Genomic DNA, 25,201 nt, shown 5'->3' with positions numbered 1-25,201 from the left:
CCGCCATCCAAGTGACACGTCACCTGGTCGCAGAAGGAAATGAGGTTGATCAGGCATGACCTACCTGTAACAAAGCTATGTTGGCTGTTTCTCAGAATGGCACCATCTGTCAGTCTGTTGTTGTTGGATTCTTTGATAATTTTTTCCAAGACTTTTCCAAGAATTGAGGTCAAACTGACTGGTCTGTAGTTCCCTGCATCTTCCTTCTTTCCTTTCCTGAAGATAGGCACCTTGTTGGCCCTCTTCCAGTCTTCGGAAACCTCTCCTGAGTGCAATGAGTTCTCAAATATCCTTGCCAGTGGTCAATCTATGATGTCGGCCAACTCCTTTAGCACTCTTGGGTGCATTCCATCAGGGCCCGCTGATTTATGGATGTCAAGCCTCTCAAGGTGCTCCCTCACAAGGTCTTCACCAAATGTAGGCGTCTGGTCACCCATGCCCTTGTAGTCTTGTGTCCTGTCAGGCAGGGTGATCCCCTTGGGCTGGTGGAAAACCAACGAAAAGTAATCATTGAGGAGATTAGCTTCTTCCTGGGTGTCAGTTGTCAGCTGCCACATTTGATTAAGCAAAGGTCCACTGTTGCCCTTACTTTTCTTTTGACTTCCTACGTATCTGTCAAAGGACTTTTTATTGTCTGTGACAGGAGGCTGTCCTGGGGCCAGGTCTCATGTTGGCCTGCCCACCTATCTAGGGCAGTCTGTCCTGTCATTCCTGCCATTACTTGATGGTCTAGTTGATAATATAAGCAGGTGGTTATATTCACTGCCCTGATGCCAGGGGATGCTATCCACAGCTTCAAACCTTCCCTACACCATGGCCCATGCCTCACAGATGGCATCCAGAATATTATTATTGCTTTCCAGCTTCAGGCCAGGCCAGACTCAGTCCATTGTTGGGCCTCTTCCACACTCACACTCATTTTGCCCCCCCTCACAGGGGCCTTTTGCACACCGCACCCCCACTGGGCTACATACAACCTGCCCTGCTCCCTTGACTGACCTCTTGGCCATAAGGTTTTCCTATTAACTTGCTCATGCTCCCCTACTCTAAGTGGCATCACCTTGTACTGAGCACTGGTGCAGCCTAGCCCTTCACTGGGAAACTTGCTCCTGCTCTCAACTTATGGGGTTGGCCCATGTACTGCCCTTCAAACCACTCTTGCAGCTCTATTCAATACAGCCCTGGTGCAGCCCTTTAGGCCACCTTCATCAGCCCTACTCTGCACTCCACATGCTCAGTCCTTCAGGTGCTTCTCATTGCATCCTACTCTGAGCGGGCCCCCATTTCACCACTTCCCCTTCTGAGGCCTCTTGGCTCTCACACCCCTGCAGGTCTCAGGTGTCTCTCTAGGCATGCCTGGCACTTCTCCCTCTCTTCCCCACTCATAAATATCCACTGGTGTGGGGCGGTTGGGGTTAACCTGCCTTTCACCAGGGAGGTAACTGGCCTGGCATTTCTTGGGGGCTGTCCCACAACAAACAGCCCTGTTAGACCACCATACCCCAGCAAGATGTAGTTTCAGGACATGCTGAGGACCGGGAGCCTCCAACCATCCCTATAGTTCCTGCCCTTACCTCCAAGTTGTTCCAGAAATGGTAACACTGCTGCATCTGCCTGTCTTGCCTAAGTTTGAAAATGGCTGCCTTAATCAAGCCCTTAAAGTGACAAGCACCCAAAGGTGCACTGCCACCTTGTCCCATGATTCCCATAACCAGCCTGAGCCTGGTATCAGCCTTAGCTTTTATGGTCCAGTCCCTACAGGTGAGGTCCAGTGATGTATAATCCTTCTTAGAGGTATTTCCCATCTTCCAACCCTTATTTCATAGATTTCATAGACATTAGGGCTGGAAGGACTTCAGAAGATCATCGAGTCCAGCGCCCCACCCAAAGGGCAGGAAGTCAGCTGGGGTCATAGGATCCCAGCAAGATAAGCATCCAATTTGCCCTTGAAGGTGTTCCATGTAGGTGCTTGAACCACCTCCAATGGCAGGCTGTTCCAGACCTTGGCAGCTCAGACAGTAAATAAATTCTTCCTTATGTCCAGCCTGAAGCGGTCTTGTTTATGATCGTTCAACCTCGTCATCCCTTGGGGCGCTCTGGTGAACAAACGTTCCCCCAGATACTGGTGGTCACCCTTGATAAACTTATAGGTGGCCATCAGATCAAGGCTTTTCCTTTATGATTGAGGAGGTCCATGAGTTTCCTATTCAGCCAAAGGAATTTTCCAGCCCTTTTACTACCTTTCCTGCAGGTTGAAATGGACTTCCCTTCTGCTTTTAGAATTGTATCCTTAAGGAGCAACCATTCATCATGGACTCCCTTCCCTGTCCAATCATGATCTTTCACGCCTTGACAACCACTCTCCCGAGCTTGTGAAACTCAGCTTTCCTAAAGTCGAGGATTTCTGCATTACTGACTGATTTTCCACCTTTTGATGGATAAGGAAGGTGATCAACTCATGAACACTATCACTGAGCTTCCCTTCAATCCTCAGGTCACTCACTAGATCATGCCCTTTTGCCATTACCAGATCTAGCAGCACCGGACCTCATGTCAGCCCATGGACTTCTTGAGTCAGCTAGAGCTCATCAATGCAGGTGAGGAAGCTATGTAACTGATCAGATTTGCCTGAATTCTCCTTCCATGAAATGTCAGGGTGATTGAAATCACCCATGGCAACCATGCACTGAGACTGTGCAGCCTCTGTTAGTTTCCTAGAGAATTTATGGTCAAGCTCTCCCTCCTGGTTAGCAGGTCTGTAATAGACTCCTATAGTAATATCCCCTTCACCACATTTTCCCATATTCTAACCCAGAGGGTTTCAAGTTGCCCTGCTTGGGTGCCACCTATGTCAGCTAGTAGGGAAGTGTACTGCTCCTTGACATCTGATACTGATCCCACAGTCCAATACTTGATTCCATAGTCTTAATACTTGATTCCACAGTCATGCCTTTTGCCATGCACATGTACATTGCAGGAAGTGTAATTGTGGGGATCGTGCAACAGATTCCATGGTGCCTCTTTCTTCACATCTGCCAGGATCCTTGGGTTCATAAGTATCTTGGGCTTATCTACATTATGGAGTCTCTGCAGCTACAACTATTGAATAGCTATGCCATCAGAATTCTCAGATTTTCTTTCCCAGATGGTGTAGCTACTCCACTTTCCCAAACAAGAAAGACTAAGATGACAGAAGCCACATTCTTCTAGCATAATTTCATTAAAAAAGGTGCATAAGAGCATGGGGATTGCACTCCAAATTTGATTCATAGTATAAAGGAAGAATGCTGGAATAGATACCACCATGTTGGTTGCAGGTTCTTTTTAAAAAAGAAAAATACCATCTATCTAATCTCACTGTGTAGTTAATAACTTAAGACACTGCAGGGCTAGGGACAGAAGTTACACTTAACCCAGTATAAATGATCAGAATCTGGTTTAAATCTGTAACAGAACAGAAGCTCAGTTCACATAAACCAGTTTTAAAATGGCTGAACCTGGTTTAAGATAAACCTGGTTGAATATAATATCAGACTTAACTGATTTGGGTCAAACCAGTTTATGAAACTTCTGTCCCAGACCCCTTCCTGGTTCAAGTTAAATCACAGTCCCCCAGCATTCTAGCATGCTTTACAGCCCTGGGCGGGGCTGGGCTGTGCTGGCTGCTCCACCCCTTCCTGGCCAGAGTGGAGAGTTGCTATTTTTATCAAAGAATTTGGCCTGATAAGCTCATTTTACCTAGAAATGTCCAGCAATGTTTTCAGCATCATTGAAATGTCTCACAAGGTGAGAGAAATTTAGTGATTTTTCTCCTTTCTGGAAGTTGTGCAAACACTAAATTTCATTTGGTTGGGGGCCAAAAATAATATGACAGCAAAAGGTATCTTAGGGTTTCCTAGCAAAGCCACAAATCAGCCAAAATTTTAAAAACTGTAAAAACTAGGTGACTCAGGTATTCCTGGCTTGAATTTCATGCTTCCTTAAGGAGGTTTACCAAGCTTTACCAAAATAGACAAGGCACAAATAGTAACTCAGGAGCCAACCCCTTTCCTATTCTCTCCCAAAACTTTAGGAAACACTGGTTAAAATCCAATCTTCAAAGGAATCATTGTTCTCTGAGATGGTATATGTTTTATCAGAATTGGAATCCAGATGCAAACTTGGGCCTAGCTTTACAAATGATGCTTGCTGGTTATATAACTCCATAGCACAGCCTGAACACACGCACACATGCACGCACACACACATACTTTTTCTCTTTGCCTGTTCATTAATTCTTGCACATATCCTTTAAAGAGTATAACAACTACATGCAAACATGCCAGGTATGTTCTGCTACAAATACTGATTCATACCTGTGCAATATTAATTCATAACCTATTAGAAAGAGGTTTTAAAAAATCATCATGTTGTAAGTTAGCACAGGATAAGTTCTAAGTTAGCATAGGTAAAGTAAAAGTTAGTATTCATTGTGATTTCTTTCTGGTCTGTTCTTTTTTTTTAATCTGGTGAGATGATGTGAAAAGCAATCATTCAGTGACAGAATTAATCAATGCCTACCTGAAATACTGGCAGAGTATTTACTTGGAAATTCACATTCAGCAAACATTCAGTAACACTGAAATGATAGCATCTACCCTTCACACAATCATTAACTCTCTCAGAGAACACACAGAAAACTTGGACTGGAATTTTAAAAGGTTCTGTGGATGTTATGAGGGCATCTTCCTTTGACTGTTAATTGGAGATGGTCACTGAACTCCCTGGGGCTCCTTTGAACACCTCAGTCTCAGCCGGTATGACTACAGTTTATACAAAGATGTTTTTACAGTGAGCCATCAGGTTCACATTGGCTTGTAATATAACTAGCATCTAACAGGAAAATTTGAAAAAATGCATGTGAATCTAAAAAAAGATTGTATTGATATTTTACTCCATTTGATGCACTGCTGTTAACTGGGGTTTTCTAACAGCCACCCGCAAAACAGCTTGATAATATGTGGGACAATAATATCCTTTTTATGGAAACGTGTTGACACCATCTACTGCAACAGCATTCAACAATTTAAGAGAATTATTAGCCACCCTTACTTATTTATATTGGAGCAGCACCCAGTGATCCACTGAAAAGAGGGGCTCTCATCCTTACAGGCACTGGGCAAATGGTAGGACATGCCAGAGAGCTTTTTGATGACAGCATAAAAGAAAATTCTTAATGGAAGCCAGAAAAAGGTATTTACCACTCATTTCACAAAGTTTGTCACAGGGGGAAATATATCTCAGAGAGCTCTATGTATGAGTATTGGCAAATGCCGAACTTCAAAAAAGGCTTTTTTTTCTATGTTGGCAACATGCCCTTGCCCAGGAAGTACCATAAAGCTATAAAAGAGTCTGCTGTTATGAGATTTTCAGCATGATATCTGGTTTAAGAGGGTAAGCTTTCAGATAAGAATGCAAACCATTTGGGATTTATCCAAACCAAACCTCGGTATCTTTTGAAGTACACCCCAGTCTTCACAAAAGGGCATAGAAAATTAGCTTAAGGAATGAGGCACTCAAATGAAACAAAGAATGGGCAGGTATGGGGACACTTACTTGAAAACAAAAAATTCTCTAAGTCAAAGCCAGTAACATGCAGTAAATTCTACATTTTGTCCTTCTTTCAGTGAGGAGGCAAAATCCCCTTGTCATATTAAAGGACTTAGTTATCTCCCTTGACCTCAAGAACGCTGCAACTCATCCCCCAAAACACACACACATACACACACGCTCCCTTCATGCTTTCCTCAATGGCACTGCCAGTCTACCAGACAACAGATTTCCCCCAAGTGTCCAGCTTGGCACAAAACAGAGCACTCAGTGTAATATTGTTTTAATTATTCATGCCTGATTTCAGACTATCATGGTGAAATACCTCTCTGACAAACTTTGTTACCAAATATATGGCATAATTGTTTCCTAGTCTTATAGGAGTGTGATTTCAGAAAAGCTTTGATGAATCTCTAAGTTACATGGCCACTGCTCTGACTTTCAAGTGCCTAATCTGCTTGCATTATAAACAGGACATGCCTCTGTTGATAAGGTTGTAACTGTTGGTGCTTCTGGAACATGAGAAACAATGATGGCCTCCTCCTGCCTTAGGGCTGCCTGATAATCAAAATAAGGCAGGAAAGCTGGCTTAGATTCCAGCTCTTTCCAGTTTTTCCCCTCGTGCTTCTCCCAGAAATAGGTGCATGGACAGTTCCATCCATTTCCAGAAGACGGCATGTGGGGTTGAACTGGGAAGGGCTGTAGCACAAGCCAGCTCTCTTATCTACTTAGGGTTATCATAGGACCCTAATCCCAGGAGGAGCATGCACACATACCAAAACCCTTCCTGGTCTGGCTGTGCACAAGGGCTAGGAACAAAAGTTACACATAAACAGGTTTAAGTGGTCAGGAACTGGTTTAAACCTATAACAAAACAGATGTTCAGTGCACATAAACCAGTTTCAAAATGGCTGATTAAATAAACCTGGTTCAATGTAGTATCAGACTTAGCTGATTTAAGTCAAGCAGATTTATGAAATTTCTGTCCAAGACCCATGCCTAGTTCAAATTAAATCACAGTCCCCCAGCATCCCGGTATTTTGTAGCCCTGGCCTGAGCTTGACTGTCTGCTCCAGAGAGCAGGGCTGGCCCCACCCCTCTGCTCCCCAGCTACAGCAGTGAGGGCTGGTTACACTAGCCTCACTGGCTGGTTCACTGCCCCACTCCCAGACAACTCCTACTGGAGTCTGGGGAGTATGGAGCTGTCCTGTCCTACACTGCTTACTTAGTGCTGGATGAGACTGTGGGCTACAAATCCCAGAGTCACCTGGAAGCAGGAAGAGGAAGTGATGAGCAACCCTGCAGAGTCCTGCTGCTGTGAGTATGGACTCCAAATCCCATACACCTTAGGGGCTGCAGGAAGAGGAATCAAACACAGAGCCCTTGATGGCTGTGTGCCAGAGACCTGTGCTCTAGTGCCCCCAGCTTCTGGCTTGAGCCACTGCAGGCATGTAGCTGTGTTACCTGAATCAAAAGTGAATGTCTGTACATTGCTTATTGGCTTAATCTTTGGAGCCTAGAATAACCTGCAAAGACAATCAATTTAGCCTTGGGCTTTTTGACTGTCTGTATTTAGCCAAGTCGTGGGACAGCTTTACTTAGTGGTGGTGGCACCTGCTTGAGAACCACTAAGCTAAGTTGAACACAACAGTGGTTCTCAATCAAAGATGCTGCTACAGGTGAAACAGTTGTAGAAGGGTGTTCTGACTTTAAAAAGGTAGAAAACCACTAGCCTAGAGTGAGAGTAGCTACACTACAAAACCATATTTCAGCTTCTGCGTCTGCACTGGCATGGAATTCACCAACCTGTGGTAGCAAGATTTTTGGAGGCACATTCCATGTTTCTTTGTTCTGCAGTAAGGTAACCCACTCTCATGGTAGATCTACATAGTTTCTGAAGTGTTCCTAGGCAGGGACATTCTCAAACATACCTTACCTGCCTATTCCCACTTGCATGTACCAAATCTGTGTAGCAGTGAAGTTACTCCAGCATGAATGATAATAGATATAGGGAGAAGACCCAGGAGTGGCTTCAGTGCTGCATTTCTGGGTCTGGTGTGGGCCAGTGCGTGTGAGTGAGCAGCATGCCCATGAACATCCCTTCCCATGGAAATCAGATAGACATACCCATGTGGCTGCAGTCAGGAGCTGATGAGTTGTGCTAACCACACTGTAGACTTTATACCCTGACAGGTGAACCAACCCAAGTTAAAAGCACCATTGTGCCAGGCACAGTGGGGTTTTGCATATGGATACTTTCAAATTATGGGCTACAAATTACATTTAACTCTGCAGTAAAGAAAAGTCCAAAGAGAGATGGCTAATGGCTCCATGGCAATAGTACTCACCATAGATTGTAAGGCTGGAAGGGACCTCAGAAGATCATCGGGTCCAGCCCCCTGCACCAAACAGGAAAGACAGCTGGGGGTCAGGTGACCCCAGCAAAGTGACTGTCCAGTCTCCTCTTGAAGAGTTCCAGGGTAGGTGATTGCACCACCTCTGGAGGGAGCTTATTCCACAGTCTGGACACTCTAACTGTGAAGAAGTTTTTCCTAATGTTGAGCCTGAGGCTGTGGGAAGGGCAGAGGCTGAGGAGTCAGGAGGGGGAGCAAAGGAGGGAGGAAGGGAGAACCTGAGGTTTTGGGGGAGGCAGACAGAAAGCAGCCGGGGTAGGCACAAGCAGATGGAAGTTGATTGACCTCCCCACAATATCTGCCCTTGCACTTGTTGCAAGGTTGCCTTTAATTCAAGTTCATCTTAGATTTGTGTAAATACAGTAAGTAAAAGTTTTCTAATTATTGTAATTTTACATCAAGAACTTGCCAATCTGTGCTGATATTACATAGAGAGGGGAGCGATGGAAGAAACATTGTGAAATTTGGATAAGATCCAAAATGCTACATGATGAAGAGAATGACCACAACATCTTGTATTTCCATAACACCTTTAAGATGCAAATTTGAAATCACCATTCAAAAGTTTTGGAGGCAGCACCCAGCTTGATCCAGCTGTTCCCTGAGCCTTCCTGCTGGAAACCCACCAGCTGGCAGCACCAGGCCCAATCCAACTTTTTCCCGACCCTGAGCTAGAGCAGCACCCGGCCCACTAGCAGCCCACCCAGGTAGCCCTGGGGAGCACAGCTGCCACAGAGGGAAGAACCTGGGCCCCTACAGCTCAGGGCCACTTCTCCCACTGGCAGCTTGCCCCCTGACCATGGGAGAGGCAGACAGGCTCCACCAAAAAAAAAGAAAGGATCAGGCCCCTCACTGGTTCTACCTTCAGCAGATGCCTGCTGAAGTCAGAAGTGGCAAGGGGCCTGATCCTTTTTTTTTGTGGAGCCTGCCCACCTCTTCCATGGCTGGAGGGCTAATCAACAGCTGTATTGTTACAATTTGCAACATTGCAAACTCAACTATATCTGGATTTAATTTAGTTTGCAACAATGCAAAGTCATTTAGAACCCCCAAAAGTCTTCCCCGTGTACACTGTGATGCCATTAAGTCACACAAAGTGACATTTCATTATGTTAATAGTGTCACATGGACAAGCACCCATGAATATTTGGATAGGAAGTCTCTTTGAATTTTCCAATTTTTAAGTAAATTCCCTTTGACTGTGGTTCCATGCCCTTTTGTGCTCTATCATGAATAGAACTACTTGGGGCACTGCTGACAAGAATAAATGCATGAAAGTATTTATGGAAATAAAATTCTGAGTTTATAAAAGAAAGCAGTCACAAGTAATTACTCATTAAATATCTCTGACTCCTTCACAAAAACAACAGAATTCTAGTTTACTTGTGGACAACAAACAAATAGACAGAAAAATTTATTGGAAAAAATAACTCCATACAAATAATTCTTTCAACTGTACCCCAATGGGTATCTTCTGGCAGGGGCTTTTGTTCTACACCCAGTCAAATGGACTGCATTCCTGGTATCTTAAACATAACATAACATTAATACCATCAACATTAAAATCATCCCATGATTAAAGGACACTGAACAGCTGAAAAGACAACAGTGGAAAGAGTAATATTGAATTGCCAAGGACTGTTTCTGAGCTGAGGAAGCCTGTTCAAGATGAGTGGCATGAGGAACCACCTGAATGACCACAGTATGCCTGACAACAAGCTTTTTTAGAAACTATAACCCATGCCAATTCTAGAGCTTATCTTTCAGGAGAAGCTGTTGAACTGTGAGATGGAGGAAGAAGTTCCAGAATTCCTCTTTCTTATGAAATTTACCCACTCACTGGAGGGATGGAATGTCACAGTGGAAAAAGCTGGCCTGGGAGACAGGAGACAAAATGCCTTTCCCTTATACCAGTTTCCATTGTAGAATTTTCATGAAGGAAAACACTGCAGGTGTGAACAACAAAAGAGCCAACCTCCATGAGAGAAAAACATTTTCTATTGTTTGATTATGAAATAACAGCAATTGCTTTCTACTTCTTTTGATACAATACAGAGAACAAGAGCCAGTGGGATCTGGGGAATGACAAACAGCTCCCTGGATGCCAATTTAAAAAAGTATAATAGAATTTTTCTCACTAAATGCCCTGCTAAGTAGAATATTGTTGTAGAATGGGAGTACCAGATGGGCTGCGACTATAATATAATATAAGTGTACCCCAGATAGTTAAACTATCTAGTCCATGTACTGCACTGGTATGGAGTTCAGCAGAAGTGGAACTATCCATCCAAGAAGCAAAGTGAATATTTGAGTGTACCTCCTGTACTAAAATCTGTGAGGCCATAGCTAGATTTCTACTAGAAATTAAACTGACTCGAGTATGTTGAGATTAAGTACAGTCACACTGATGGCTGCAGATATATCCCTAGGGTGTAGGTAGTGTTCAGGTTTTGAAGAAGTGCCTATGGTTAGTTCTGCCATGGAATGTCTTTTTGGGGCAGCTGTGGTCAGCAGCAGGGTTTGATCATTGCCTTCAGTTTTCTAACTAGAGTTATCTTTGGCTCAGAGCTGCACACCCCGCATGGGTGTTTTGGCCAAGATCGTTCTTTGAGCACATTTGTTAAAGAACTGATACAGAAAGTCTGTCAGCCACAATCATAAAACACAAATTCTGCATTGCTCATTTTTCCTCGCATGGAGAATTGACCTGAAGTGTGCTACTAGTCAGCACAAGAGCAGCAATATTTTGTAAAATTTTATACACAGGTGTTAATCTATACCGAAATAACCTATCACCATTCCAGTCAAGAATATTCTTCCTGATCAAGACATGATATGGAAATAAGTGAAATGGTTCCCAAAATACAAAAGTCCAGTCACTAAACCATATAAGTTATTTCCTGGACCTCTAAAATGTAATTTCTTTTCCATGGCAGGCAGCAAATCTTTCACATTCTTCCTCTATGACTGTGAGAGTCCACAAACATAGTGGAGACAAGTATACTGAGGGCCTTGTAACAACTTATGCTGTGAGCTGTACAAATGCTGATCAGACTGCTTTCTGTGGCCAGATTGGGCAAAAATCGTTACTTCTGTCTGAACCCTTTAAGGTGCTAAGTGCAGACAATCCATGAGTTAGGAATTCCAGCAGCTGCCCAAAATTACCATGTCACAAGGACCTGAGCTGCCTCAAGAAAATTTCTGAAGGGAGTCCACAGACTTGTTTCATAACAAAGTGTTCTCCTTCCTAAAGTTACCTACCTCTTAATGCATATGTAACTAACAGAGGGTAGGTGGAATGGAGGGTTCTGCCATTTAAACTAATGTTCTCAAAGTTTCTCAATGGTACCCATGATAGTCTTCAAAAGGTGTTACCCAAGCTCAAGATATCTAAATACGACATACTTATTACATATTACTCTTTTGCATATGAGGATTCAGTAGACACAGATGGTATGTATGGATTAGCATATGCTCTCTTTGCAAGTAGCTTTTCTTTAAACTTGGCATGTTCCTGTGCCAAGCCCCATGAATGGCCAGAAGAGGCAAGCATGTTACTACAGCTCTGTAGTGTCTGTAAAGATCAGGTGCTTTAGTGGGACTTTTTTGTGCTTTTATCTAATAACTGATTGAATTAACTTAAGCTAAAAGCACCAAAAAGCCCTGCTGAAACACCCAATCTTTACAGACCTTGCAGAACCGGGTTGAAGTAGCGTGCTGCTTCTTCCAGTAAAGCGTGTTTTTGTTTGTTTGTTGTTTTTTTAATGTCCGCATGCAGTGCTCATGGGTGCTGAGCACCCATTTGTTTATTTGTTTGGTGCTTGAGCCCCAGAGCACCCATGGTGTCAAAGCCTATGGCCACTGTTATAGGACAGCATCCTCCTTTGCCAAATACTTTGATATCTGTGGCTGAACAGTTCTGCTTTAAGGGCAAATGAAATTAATTTTAATTTTTCATGGGAAAGAGAAGATGGAAAAAGCAACAGGATTTAGAGGAAAAAGAGGTCAGTTCAAATCTATAGTGAATATATATTGCTTTATTTTTACCAGTAATCAAATTCAGATTTAGTCAATTAGGCCCAATTCTCTCAGTGATCCAGATAAATCAAGTCATGTAAAAACAACAGTTTAGAAAACCACAAAAAGGTTCTATCCCGTAAGCATTCCTAATTCAATTTCTGTCTATTCACAGGGTCTCTTCCCCAGTAAAAGTAGCTTTTGATCAGCTAAGCAACTAAATTGCAAGGTCTATTCTTTTCTCTGTATTTATATACAACTTCCATTACAATACTCAAATGAATGGTAAACAAAGCCTGAGAGGTGGGAAATATCTTCATAGAACCTGAGTCCAGATACTGCATCCTAGGTAGCTGCAAGCTGGTAAATTTTATCAGAAGAGGAAGGTCAAAATCTTAGCAACACTCATAGCAGCACCAGTGAAACAGCAGAAGTAAGTTTACATGGAACTAAATTCACCTGTTATGAAGGTCCATTACAAGACATGGTTGAATCTGGTAGGCACTGTTTTGTATGAAAGAAACAAAGATTTTGGTAGTCTAAAAAGCCTGAGACTTGTGCTCCAAAAATATTTCAGGAGACAGAAAAGAATCAGGTAGAAGCCATAATGGGTTGCATTGTATTAATGTTTGATGAGTTTCATCTTACTTTCTTCCCACCCTCAGTTATCAAGAAACATGTGAGAGAGAAAATGGGGACTTTCAGATGTCTGTATTCAGATGATCAGGTACTTTAGATGGAATCCTTCCTAACCACAAATACTAATGAAAAGAAATCATTTCTACCTTTCTAAAAACTGGAATAAAGAGCACAAATGATAGGGAAAACTACACAAACCCACATAGGTGTCCTCAGGGTTATGTAAAGGGAGGGGTGAGAGCAGTGACTAGTATTACAGAGGTGGCTGTATCCCCACTCCCAGCTTCTCCCCAACTGAGACAGCAAACCACACTGCAAGAGCAGAAACCAGGGACCTTTCTTAAGTCTGCAAATCAGATAAGAATCTCTCCCCTTGGCATTTAGCACTCAGCTTCCCCACTTTCCCTTCTGTGCTCAGCTACATATCCCCTCCTTCTCATCCCATTCACCCTCTCCCTTGAACCTACTGTTACCCTTTCTGGCTGACTTGGGTGGCTTGGAGAGTTCCAATCCTACTCCTGCCCACTTCAGCTGGGCTGCACTGAGAACTGGGCTTAGCCAAGGATACCATCAGTGGCAGCATCGGACAGGTTCCTCCTCCCTGAGCTTGCTCCTGAGATGGCAGGGAACACCAAGGAGCCTTCCTGCCACTGTGGCTACTGCTGTTCCTGGCTGAGCCTGGACCCCATTCAGCCCTGCTGGAATGGGGCATGAGTGGCTCTGGAGTTCCCCCCATCCCCTGGGGTTGCTGGAGACACTGGGGACAGTGGAAGTGGCAAGCAGAAGAGAAGGGGAATAGGAAGGGAGAAGGCATGCTACTGAGCACAGAAGGGAAAAGAGGATATGGAATTCCCTTAATTTTTTTTTAAGTCCACAGATGCTGCTCCCACATTGTGGTCCAAAAGGGTTGGGGGGGGGTGACCATGTCATTGCACCCCCTCTGGATCCATCCCCACAAACTCACAGTGATCAAACAGGATCTCATTCTCAGCTCACAAAAAGCAATATACTCAGACATAGCAATGTAAGTCAATTTCAACCCCATTAAGCCAGTTTGGATGCTCAAAAAAATGAACAAGGAATGAGGCTCTGAGTATGAGATCAATGAGATAATGGGATAACTGGCCAAAGTAGTCTGCTGCAGTATCATCAGTTGAGGTTTTTCAAAAGGGAAGATGATATTTAGAGGAAAATTCTGCTCTTCTGATATTCCTACAACTCTTGATGCAAGATGTCTTGTTCAGAATTGTGCACTTCAAGAGTTAGTAAAGGGGACAAGACCACACTATTACAGTGGGGTGGATTAAAGTATTCCAAAAGATTTCCAATAGTTGTTTCTTGCACACTGAACGAGCTTATAGTACAAGTTCATTGTCAAGGGTATGTATTTTCTGCCTTTCTGGGGAGGGTCCAGAGGAAGGCCACTTGTATGGTTGAGGGCCTCCGTAACCAGCCCTATGAGGAGAGGCTGAGGGACCTGAATCTCTTCAGTCTCTGCAAGAGGAGACTGAGGGGGGATCTTGTGACTGCCTGCAACTTTATCAGGGGCCACCAGCAGGGACTCGGGGAAAGTCTGTTCACTAGGGCCCCCCTTGGAGTCACCAGGAACAATGACCACAAGCTGAGGGAGGATAGGTTTAGGTTAGATATTAGGAAGAACTACTTCATGGTAAGGGTGGCCAGAGCCTGGAATAGGCTCCCCAGAGTGGTGGTGCTCTCACCTTCCCTGGAGATCTTCAAGAGGAGACTGGATAGGCACCTGGCTGGGGTCTTATGACCCCTCCCACCCCCAGTGCTCATTCCTGCCCATGGCAGGGGGTTGGACTAGATCATCTGTCTAGGTCCCTTCCAACTCATTGATTCTGATTCTATGATTTCAGTAGTCTGGCACCAAGGTGACTTTTGTCATAAATAGGTTACTTTGGTTTTGTGAAACTAATTGTCTATGTGGAGTCTAAACATGTCTGCAATTTGGAAGAGCTGTAATGTCTGTGTTCTCCTCTGAGCCATGTACTCCAAAAGTCCCTACTTCAGCAGAATTAGGTGGTCCCAGATTAAATATTTCCTAGCAGAATTCTCCATACTTTACAGAAGTCCTTTGCTCTGAGCAAAGAGCTGACTCAGCTTTCAGAGCAAAAGTAACCTCTAGCTTTCCACCTGAAGAATGCTGGATTATTATATAGAGCAGAGCTGTTCAGGCCTTTCTAAATTCCGTATATTATGCATGCTAATTGCACAAGTGATAAAGTATGTTCCCAAACTCTCAACTGAACTGTTACAGTTGTGGACTGATGTTTAGAAATGTTGAACAATTGAGACAGATAGATAATAATGCAAGGAAATTTAGGGTTTAAACTGTGTAAATTAATTTAGTGGAAGCTAAACTTAATCAGACACTCATTTCTCCTGCCATTAATTCTTCATTTCTCCCTCCTTTTTTCTTATCTGCCTGCTAATCTCCCAAACTACTCTTGTAATTTTAAGAGTACCTAGTTTGTCATTCCTATTTTTCATATACTTTTTACTCAGTTGCTTTTTCTCTAATTTTGTTATATATAAATAGAAGTTTAGACATGTACATGCATATTCCATATGTATCCATTGTGAGAATTTGGGAAATCTCTTGGGAGAATTTATGAATTCTAGCTGACATTAGGAAAAATATCATTATGAAAACTGCTGCATAACTGAATGCCCCTGCCTATGTATATCCTCTGTGGGCTGGCAGGGCTAGTTCATTTATTTGCTAGCCAGGGACAATGGTGGGTCATATGGGCTAGATACAGATATTCAGAAAGCCCAAAGCAGAATCAATCCAAGTTATGTGGTTTTCTGTAAGCAGCATAGTTTATATTGGTAGTGAACAGAATATGCATTTGCCCGGTGGGGGGTGGATCTTGACTGGGATCCACCATTTTTAAGCCAAACTTCTGTGTGCTGAACTTCTGTTATGGATAAAGAGTATAATGTCTGTATCTGGTCTAGAACATAATGGCTGCCTCCTCAAGACAAATCACCTTGAGACCATAAGGTGACAGCAAATGGAGAGAATGGAAAGTTGCCAGCAATGACACAGAGACAAGTTACAAAGGAAGATTTTGAAGGTATCAAAAGATGATTTGAGGAGATACATAGGAAACTTCAAACAGGGTGGGGTATAGTTAGGCTGGCTTTTGTAGCAAGGGAAAGATTTTCTAGTATAGCTACAGAACTAATCAAATTCAGAGAAGACAACCCACAGACCTGCTTGCCTTCCTCAACACAGATGGATGAATCAGGATTTTCAAGGGAAGGAAATCTGTTGTTTTTCAAATGATCTGCAATTTCTTATGCTTTATCCTTTGAGTAAAAGAAATGGTGAGTTTATAAACTCTGTTTAAAGCCTGTCTTTAAGTTTATGTCAGTTTGCTTACGTCCGTCTCCTGCATCCTGAAGAGCTGAAGTGAAATGTAAAGGCTCCCATCTATGGTGAAATTCTGAAAAAAAAGGCTTTATTTAGGCTCTGAGTCGGAACTGAACCCAGAGGACAGGCAAATGGGCTTGTGATTGCCGGCTCTCAGGAACAAGTGATAGAGGATATGCGGCCTGGGAAAAACCCAAACTGAACACTCTCTCTGTTCAGCTGCCAGAATCTTAAAACAACCAGAGATTGAGCCTGAAAGCAAAGTGCTGAATAACCAACAGGAGGTGCACAGATAGATGTTGGCACAGATTCAGACACATGAATGCCCACATTTCTAGATACAGGCAACTACCAAAACACTAGTGAAAAATTGCATATCTCCATTTTGTGCTTTGGTTCTTAAGCTCAGAACATTGTTTGATCTATTTATTCATTTTAAACCAATGACTTTACAATACACCTAACGTTTCCCTTTTGCTTCCAATTCCTTTTGTCTAGGGAACAGATTGAGGGGCAAAGAGTTTAGGGTATTCTACTTAAGACCTTTCAACAAGACCATTCAACAAGCCCAGGAGACTACTGGCAGTTCCTGCCCCAAAGAGAAACAAGAAAATATTGTTTAGGGATTTATAAAATTGTTCATAGGAGGCCATCCCAAGTTCTGAGAAGTTTGACAATCTAAGTTCACAATAAACATTTAAATTAAATGTTAATAATATAAACATGCATCAGCATATCAAATTAGGCTTACAGCACATGAAACTTCTTCATTCCTCAAACTCTGCCTTTCCCTCTCATGTCTGGCTAAAGGGATGGGCCTTACACATATCACGAACATCTCTATATATGCAGACTATACTGTACCAGGGGAAAGGGCATTCTGAAGTAGAGGATGCCCTACAGGAAAGCCCCTTATCATAACACAAGGGCTCAAGTTTGAGAGCTTTCATTAACATCCATTGCAGCTGAAAGCCACAGAAGCCCAATGTCAGATGCTCAAACCATAAAGTTATAAAACTACAGTTAAGACACCAACACTCAGTTCCAACCAGAAACATTTAGGCTGCCACTGCAGAACCCAGAGTACCAAGGTTGTGTTACCCATGTGAAACTCCACTTAATAATTGGGTCATGGCCTTCTGCACTAGCTTAAATTTATGAGTGCTCTTAAGATGCAGCTCCATACAAATGTATATTACAGTAATCAAATCCTGAGGTGACAAAGGACTGAATAAATGTGTGAAGCTCTGCACTAGAGTAAGAATCTACTGACTTTTTCTGGCCTTACACAGATAAAAAGAAATAAAACAGCAATACCTTGCTACCTGGGCGCCAAGGTTCTAGCATCCTAAATGCACAACTGGCATCAACAGCCCCTCAATCTATTCCCTGGACAAAAGGATGGGAAATACATTCCTTCAGCAAGGGGCACACTAAAAATTCAGTTTTAGCTCAATTGGCTTTTTCCAACCCATCAATTCTGTTTCCATTTAGTGTGAACTGACCCACGAGAAACTAACCTCAAGCTCATATAGACATTGGGTCAAACTCCTTTGATCCAGCCATAGGGACAGTTATGTTGTTAGCATACTGAGTATATTACAGCCTACAGCCTCTTGTTACTTCTCCAAACTGCCTCTAAGAAACTGGAGAAATAGTGGTGGAAAAAACAGAATTTCTGTAGTATTATACTACATGTAAAGAAAACATTCAGAACAGAGGGGACATAGACCACAACTACCCTCTAGACCCTGTGTGAGAATAACAGGAAGCTATCAAAGGCAGCTTTTCCACCTCTGCCAGCATAAGCAAATACCTTACCCAAACCTATCATCATAGCATTCTCTTATCTTCTCAAATATAGTAGCTGATTGAAGAGATAAAGAAGATCCAACATATCAGAGAGTGCACATTGATCTATTTTTATCTAATTTCAAATTTTTTGTAATTTTGGACTATAATAATTCTAGTACATGAAACAATGCAGTCTCTTTTCAAACAAAAATCCCAAAACCATCAAGGATAGTTTTGTTCAAGTAGAGACAGTTGGATCAAGATTGTAAGATTTTGTCTCATGTAGCCAACAGCATTTAAAGTATTTTAATACATTAGTTTAAAAACTCCATTGTCCCAATTGTAATACAAAACCATCAGATGAAAATCCTAGTCTGTCTCACATTAGCAGCCAACTAGTGTTTAATTCCACTGGCTTCAATATAATTGCTTCTGATTTACAGTATGTGAAACTAGAATTACATTACAATGTTCTCTGTATTTTCAAGATGCATACATCAGAAAATATACCAAAGAAGAAAGACTGTTCTGGAAGCAGGCATGTCTCTTCACTCGCTGATGTCTAAGGCATTTAGTGGACTAAATTTAATTCTAATTGTTTTAAATTACATGGGAGGAAGATTCTCTCCTATCAAAACTCGGAGTACTACTTTTTCCTGTTGATGAACACTCTTGAAAGTGTTCTTCTTTGTCTCTTCAATCAGCAACTATATTTAAGAAGATATGAGAATGCTGTGATGTTGCGTAGTACACGGGGCCGTTTTTGCTCAGGGGCATCACAGCATGCACTTTGAGTAGCAGTACTAACCAGTTGACAGATGTGAGTGAGTTGGAGACTCTGGATGGAGGTGGAGAAGGGTAAATGTAAGGTGTGTTCTGTGCAGCAAATGATCCTTCTCCCAGTTTACGGCCAGGTGTGTGCTCTGAACTGTAGGATCCTACAGAGCGGAGCTACCTGCTACACAGGTTGTGTTTGTGTGTCTTGTCTATGGTTCCCTGGAATTCCACTCCCCTACTTTTTGCAGTGGAACCTCACTGTTTACCCTGCTACAAGCCTGAAATGTTTCCAAGCTCATGGAGCACATGACTGAGTTTACATCCAAAAGCCTTATATGTGCCAGCTAAACCTACATGTCCCATTTTAAAATACAGACACTTAGATTTTCCCTACTTTCATTTTCTACTTATCACATCTCTCTCGTACAGGGCATTTCACAGGAGTCATTAATTGTTCCAAATCTGTCCTTAATTCCCATAAAAACACCTGTCCCCTGGTTGTAGCTTTGACTAAGTAATATTTCTTATGCTACCTTTTCCTGGACTTCCCTTTTTATTTTAAACATTGTTGGTGCTGAAACATTTCACTTGTGAGCAATGGGGGACATAAACTGTGGTTGCTTCTTGTTCATTTTCACTCCTATGCTTAGCCCTATAGCAATTCAATCATGCCTGCTCTTTTAGAGAGAACGAAGTGTCATCCTCGTGTTATGGCTGAGAGTGAAGATAGGCCTCTGAACCCCCAGTATTGATGCTGCAGCTGGAGAGGTAGTCAGCCTCAGTCCTCAGCTGCATCCTTCAGTGAACAATAGCATCTAAATGCTCCCAGTTATTCCCAGTACTGAAAAAAACCTACATGTTTATCTCTCTGCTATACTTGGGGCTTTTGTCCCCTTATATGAAGTTGTTATTACTCCTGATAATTGACATTCTTCTTTTGTTCTTTGTATGGTTGATTGGCTGTCCTTGCTGATCAGAGGAAGAGATAGCGAGTGCAAACATTACAGCAGCTGAGCCTCCTGTTGATTCAATGGTTTCAGCCTTCCTGTTGAAGCTAGATCCTGAGGCTTAAGACTTTAATGAAGTTCCCAACAGAAAACTGACCCGAAAAACTGAAAAACTTCACTTTTGACAACAGCAAATGTTTATCAGTCTAAGGAGGAAATACAGAATTATTGAGCCTGGTTTTTCTCTGATATATATAATAATTGTACAACTTTGCAACTATGTTGAGTTCAGTACAAGGGGGAGAAGAATCTAAGCTGTTGGGGTGTAGTTTGTTATTTTTTAACCAGAAAGATTTTATTTTGTGTTTAACTCTTAGCAGAGCTATTCTTCTACTAGAACAATTCTATTTTGGTAAGGAATATGTTTTCACAATATTCAGTGTTTTCAGTTAAGGGCTCTGAATTAGAATAGTTCAATTATTGAACATCAGTATATGACCTGTTATGTGTCTAATTTTTCATATTAACAACACTTAAGTGGTAAAAATGCAAAGCAGAGCAATCCTGCTGTCATGTTGTACAGTATAAATGTTCAATGAGAGTCTTGTTAAACATTAGAATGTGAGCCACACAAATGTTGATTGGCTTAGTGCTAGTTTGCAGTCGCACCTTCAATTCGAGGAACACATCTATGGGGAGATGCCACACCTTAATGGAACAGGAGTTGGATTGTGTAGATCAAGAGATAATCCCGTCCCAGACTGGTGTACCTTTGAGACATGTAAGGAATGCTTTAATCCACTTAAAGGTGTTAATGTGCGGACAATCCCGGGGTTAAGTGCCTCAGGAGCCAACCGACACTAACATGTAACAAGGCCCTGACTCCACTGGGTTGAATTCTGCTCAGCTATGCCAGAAGTTGTTAAGCCCTGCCAAGAAACACATATTCAATGTGACAGCTGCTGTGTGGGTGCCAAGTAGGGGACGATCTCTGCGGTCCCCCACTGCCCCGTGGGGCTCTGCCATGAGCTCCCAGAGGCCCTGTACACCAAGTGAGTGCAGGGCTTTTTTTTTTTTTAAATGCTGTGAGGTTTGAGCCAGGCAGGGCAGCCATGGGGGCTTCTACTGCAACTCCCCCCACCAAGGAGAAGCAGGCACAACCGGAGGAGCCACAGAAGAACTTGTAGCCACCCATCTACACCAGCCTCTCAACGACTGATCTGAATCTCTGAATCAGCTGAATCTGTGGTTCTGATTTGGCTGAATCAAATGGGGACAATGATTTGAATGACAGAATAGAATCACTATCCCCTGAATCGGCCCAAATCCAAATTGAATACTTCCCTATTTGCACAGACCTACTGTGCAGTAGCTCATTGCTACTTGTTTATGCAAGTACTAACTGACTGTGCAGTAACAAGTGTGCAGTCTGCTGTGTGTGTAGATGTGGCCACTGAGAACCAAGGGGCAATTCTCTCGTTCAAATGATATTTCACACTCTTTACAGATACAGATACTACTGTATGCACTATGCTTTGCTTCACAATTTCGAGTTTTCCTTTTCTACTAGGAGGACCAGAAATTAGTAAAAATGTAAACTACAAAATAAAGTTCTTTGGGTAGATGTGGTATATTTTATTAGCTCAATTAACTAGTTGGAAAAATTGTTCTTTGCAAGATTTTGGGCACAAATGCCCTTCTTTTGGCATAGGGTGAGTCAGGTGGTGTTTTGTGTGCTCTCCTAGGTGGAACAGAAGCCAATATGCAAAATGCAGGTCTGTGAAAATGCAACTGCATGGCAGTGAGGATCAGAGGGAATGGGAGATACGGGTACAACCAACAACCCTAAATACAACAAATGAATACGATGATGTAGCCCTGAGCTATGTCTAGTATTACTTGTTATTCCTGGTGACTGTTTTGATTTCTCTGCTGTCACAGTGTCTAGGGTTGCAAGAATGCTGTTTCCAAATATGGAATGGGGCAGCATAGAATCTAAACATAGACAGAATGAAACAATAGCGTTAAGCACTATGTGCTGACTCACTGAAATCCCTCAACAGAATGGACTTGCTGAGATAAGGGAGTGAGGTGCTGAGACAGTGTTGTTGAGGAATAATTATCTCTAGTAATTACACACATGTACCTCCAGACACTACATTTCTAGAATATACCCCATTCATAGTTGCATAGTTGGTAGGGTCAGAAGGGACCTAAGCAGATCACCAAGCCTGACCCCCTGCATGAGCAGGAAAGAATGCTGGGTCAAACGACCTTGGCCAGGTGATTATCTAGCCTCCTTTTGAAGACCCCCAGGGTAAGAGCAAGCACCACTTCCCTTGGAAGTTGGTTCCAGATCCCAGCTGCCCTGACTGTGAAGTAGTGCCTCCTGATATTTAGCCTGAATCTACTCTCAGTCAACTTATGGCCGTTATTCCTTGCTACTCCCATTAGTGCTTGGGGGAACAGAGACTCCCACAGCCTGCTGGTTCCCCTTGGCCAGTTTGTAGATGGCCACCAGATCCCCTCTCAGCCTTCTCTTGTGGAGGCCAAACAGGTTCAGTTCCCATAGCCTCCACTCATTGGGTCTGCCTTGCTGCCCCTGATCATGTGAGTGGCCCTCCTTTGGACCCTCTCCATGCTGTCCACATCCCACCTGAAGTGCGGCACCCAGAACTGGAAGCAGTACTCCAAACTGTGGCCTGACCAGTGTTGCATAGAGGGGGAGGATCACCTCATGATGCATCTGTGGATGCATGACAAGGTGCAGTTAGCCTTCTTGACCGCGTCCCCACATTGGCGGCCCATGTTCATCTTGGAATCAGTAATGACTCCAAGATCCTTTTCTGCCTCTGTGCTGATGAGAAGGGAGTTCCCCAGCCTGTAGGTATGCTGCTGGTTCTTCCTCCCAAGACGCAATCCAAATTATTATCTCTGCATTCACAAGTATTCTATGCTGATTAAGTTACTTTTTAGTAAATAGTTGTAATATATCCCTCTAGTGGTTTTCTGACGCTTTGTATTAAGGATGGCACATGATTATAAATTATGTTACATAGTGCCATTTTTCTACACTGACAGTCAGTGGAACCTCTCTTCTTTCTTCACTAAAGTCCAAATTTTCACATTTCAAACCATGCCCAATTTGTATGGCTGCACCTCTCAATTCATGTAAGCATACTGCACAGATACATGCTATAGCAAACCCCTGCCTTGCTCACATCCAGTGATACCCATGTACAGAAAAGTGCAGGGGTTTTGGTAGCTTATCCTTGAAGGCACATTAGTAATATTTTTGTCATATTTTGGGTGAGATGTAAAACAAGCTCCTGACTACACGGATAGTTATTCAATAGCTCATAGCACCTTGGTAATTGTGAAAATAACCACACAAGGATCAAAGACAAAACCTGTTTTCCTCTCAGTTATTCACATGCAACCCCATGAAGACTTCATGTAATCAAATGTGAATATAGGTAGAAGTGAGCCTAAATTCCCATATGGGCAATTGGATTCTCTTGATCTAGAACTCATTCTGAATTGCTCTCATTAATATTTGTATTACAGTGTTAATCCCATTGTTCTAAAACCAGTACAAGTGTAAGTACAACAACTGAGATGCTTCCTATACTGACATTCTAAATAGGCAAGGCAGAGGAAAGATGGGAGGAGACAGACTGATGAAGTTACTTGCTTTACAGTCACTTAGTACAGCAGCAGAAGACTCAGAAACAGAATCCATCAATTCTACTAGTATATCCCAGTTCAGTGATCTATCCCATGAACCACACTGGCTCTCCAGCATTGATAAAAAATACACTGTAGTGTTCCTAGCTGCATCGTAGGGGTGGGTGATGCATTGTCCATAAAGCAATTTATCAAGTCCTTTGGGTTCTATCTGGATGAAAAGAACTATGCAAGCTTGAACTGAAGTCATCACTTGTAAAGTGTTTTTCTGTTTACTGCAATTTTGACTTACAGTAGGGCAGAGTTATCCCTTTATAACTCTCAAGCTAAAATTCTTTTAAGATGCGACAGTAAATTAATCATATAAAATATGCTCTAGGTATTCATGTATTTCAGACACTACATCTATATATCAACAACATGCAGTCATTTCCTTTTTTGTCTTGAAAATTCTTAAAAATGAAATGCATTTTAAAATACACAACTGAAGATCTAGCATTTGAAGACTTCAGCAGTATGTATACTATTTCTATTGCCACTGCCATGGGGATTTTAAGGATCATATGCCATGTGACCTTATAATTGTGTTGCCATACATTATGACCAGAGTTATACAGATTTGTAAATCAAAAGATATTTAAAAAGCAATATTATGGGGATTGAAGATGACAGGAAACAGTGATGATAAGATGTGACTTGATATGATTTGTCTAAATACAGTAAACTCTACTGTACAATATCTACTAAAACCAACTTGGCTTTATGAGTCTTCACTCTTAACAGACAAGAGTTCCTGAATTAGCTGTGATGTTTCAGATTTCTGATGGGACTGGAGCAGTAACTGGGTTTTATTTATTCACAACAATTGTACAAATGAAATAACTTATGTGTCATAAAATCAAAGACTTTTAACGCCCCCCCCAGCTTTTGGCATGTTTCATAGTTTAGAGTTAGGAATTTCTCAAACCAAATAATTATAATTAATCAGAGCATTTTTCTTGGCCACAAAGAATAGCTCAGATAAGATTTTCAAACTGGAGGGCCAAGTTCTTATCTCATATGGACTCCATGGACTCTTCCATCTAGTATTTATCATCAAATGGTATCTATCTTGCTCAAACTAGCGATTCAAACTAAGTACAAACATGGAAACAGGATCCAAATTTCTCCAAGAATTGGGTTTTGAGCTGATTCACCTCTCACTACTTAACAACAACAATAAAAAAACAAACAAATACTTCCATTGCTGAGTACTGAGGCTCTTGAGACCAGTCAAACTGTCAAACATGCTTCAATTACACTGATTACTTTTCTGCTAGGATCTCATTACGTTATATAATTCTCAAACTGAACATTTGGGCTCAAACTTTGATAAATACTATATCCACTATTCTGCTCCCAATCAGACTCTACCAAAAAGAGAAAGTAGAGTGAGGTCTTTAATTCATTAAAATCACAATAAGCTTCCAGCTTTTCCTATCACTATATTCAAGAAAAAACTCAGCAGTGGTAGAGCTGCTGCACAAAAGATGCATTTCAGGACTCTAAATTACTCTTTTATATATGTAAAAGTCTCTCAGCTTTCCTACATATTAATGGGACAAGTGTATTATTGCTACACAGTGATTACAGCATATGCAATGATTAAGGTACCTCCAAATGTACATCTTAAAACTGATTCAGTGCATGGAGCTTCGTAGTATAATAAATATGAGTGTGCAATGATAGGGTTAATCAAGACAGACAAAACTGAACTACCAGCTTAATTTATTCTGCAATGTTTAAAAGAAACATATTGCTAAATAAATTAAATATGCTCTAAGATAGAGAGAAGTTCAAATCTGGGGGAAACTGTCTGGTTGATTAAGGTATTTGATGCCTGAAAGTTCATTTGACATCTCTTTCACTAACACAAATTGGTCCAATATAAAAAT

At 42.1% G+C, this 25,201-nt stretch overlaps 1 protein-coding gene across 8 annotated transcripts in view; it reads right to left on the bottom strand.

The window, feature by feature from the left end:
* The window catches only part of ARHGAP24 (Rho GTPase activating protein 24), a 413,576-nt gene that overhangs the window by 102,608 nt on the left and 285,767 nt on the right, over positions 1-25,201 (bottom strand). The window contains exon 2 of one of the 8 annotated variants that reach the window (XM_090037013.1): positions 65-482. The exons of the other annotated variants lie outside the window; for them this stretch is intronic. The gene's annotated coding sequence lies outside the window, so the exon portion shown is untranslated. The remainder of the gene's footprint in view (positions 1-64; positions 483-25,201) is intronic. 8 annotated transcript variants of the gene reach the window in all.

The sequence above is a fragment of the Crocodylus siamensis genome, chromosome 2 (genome assembly GCF_052110815.1).
Source record: "Crocodylus siamensis isolate JL-2025a chromosome 2, ASM5211081v1, whole genome shotgun sequence".
Classification (NCBI taxonomy): Eukaryota; Metazoa; Chordata; order Crocodylia; family Crocodylidae; genus Crocodylus; species Crocodylus siamensis.
Note: the sequence above shows the minus strand (reverse complement) of the source record. Positions and strands in the feature narration are given on the sequence as shown.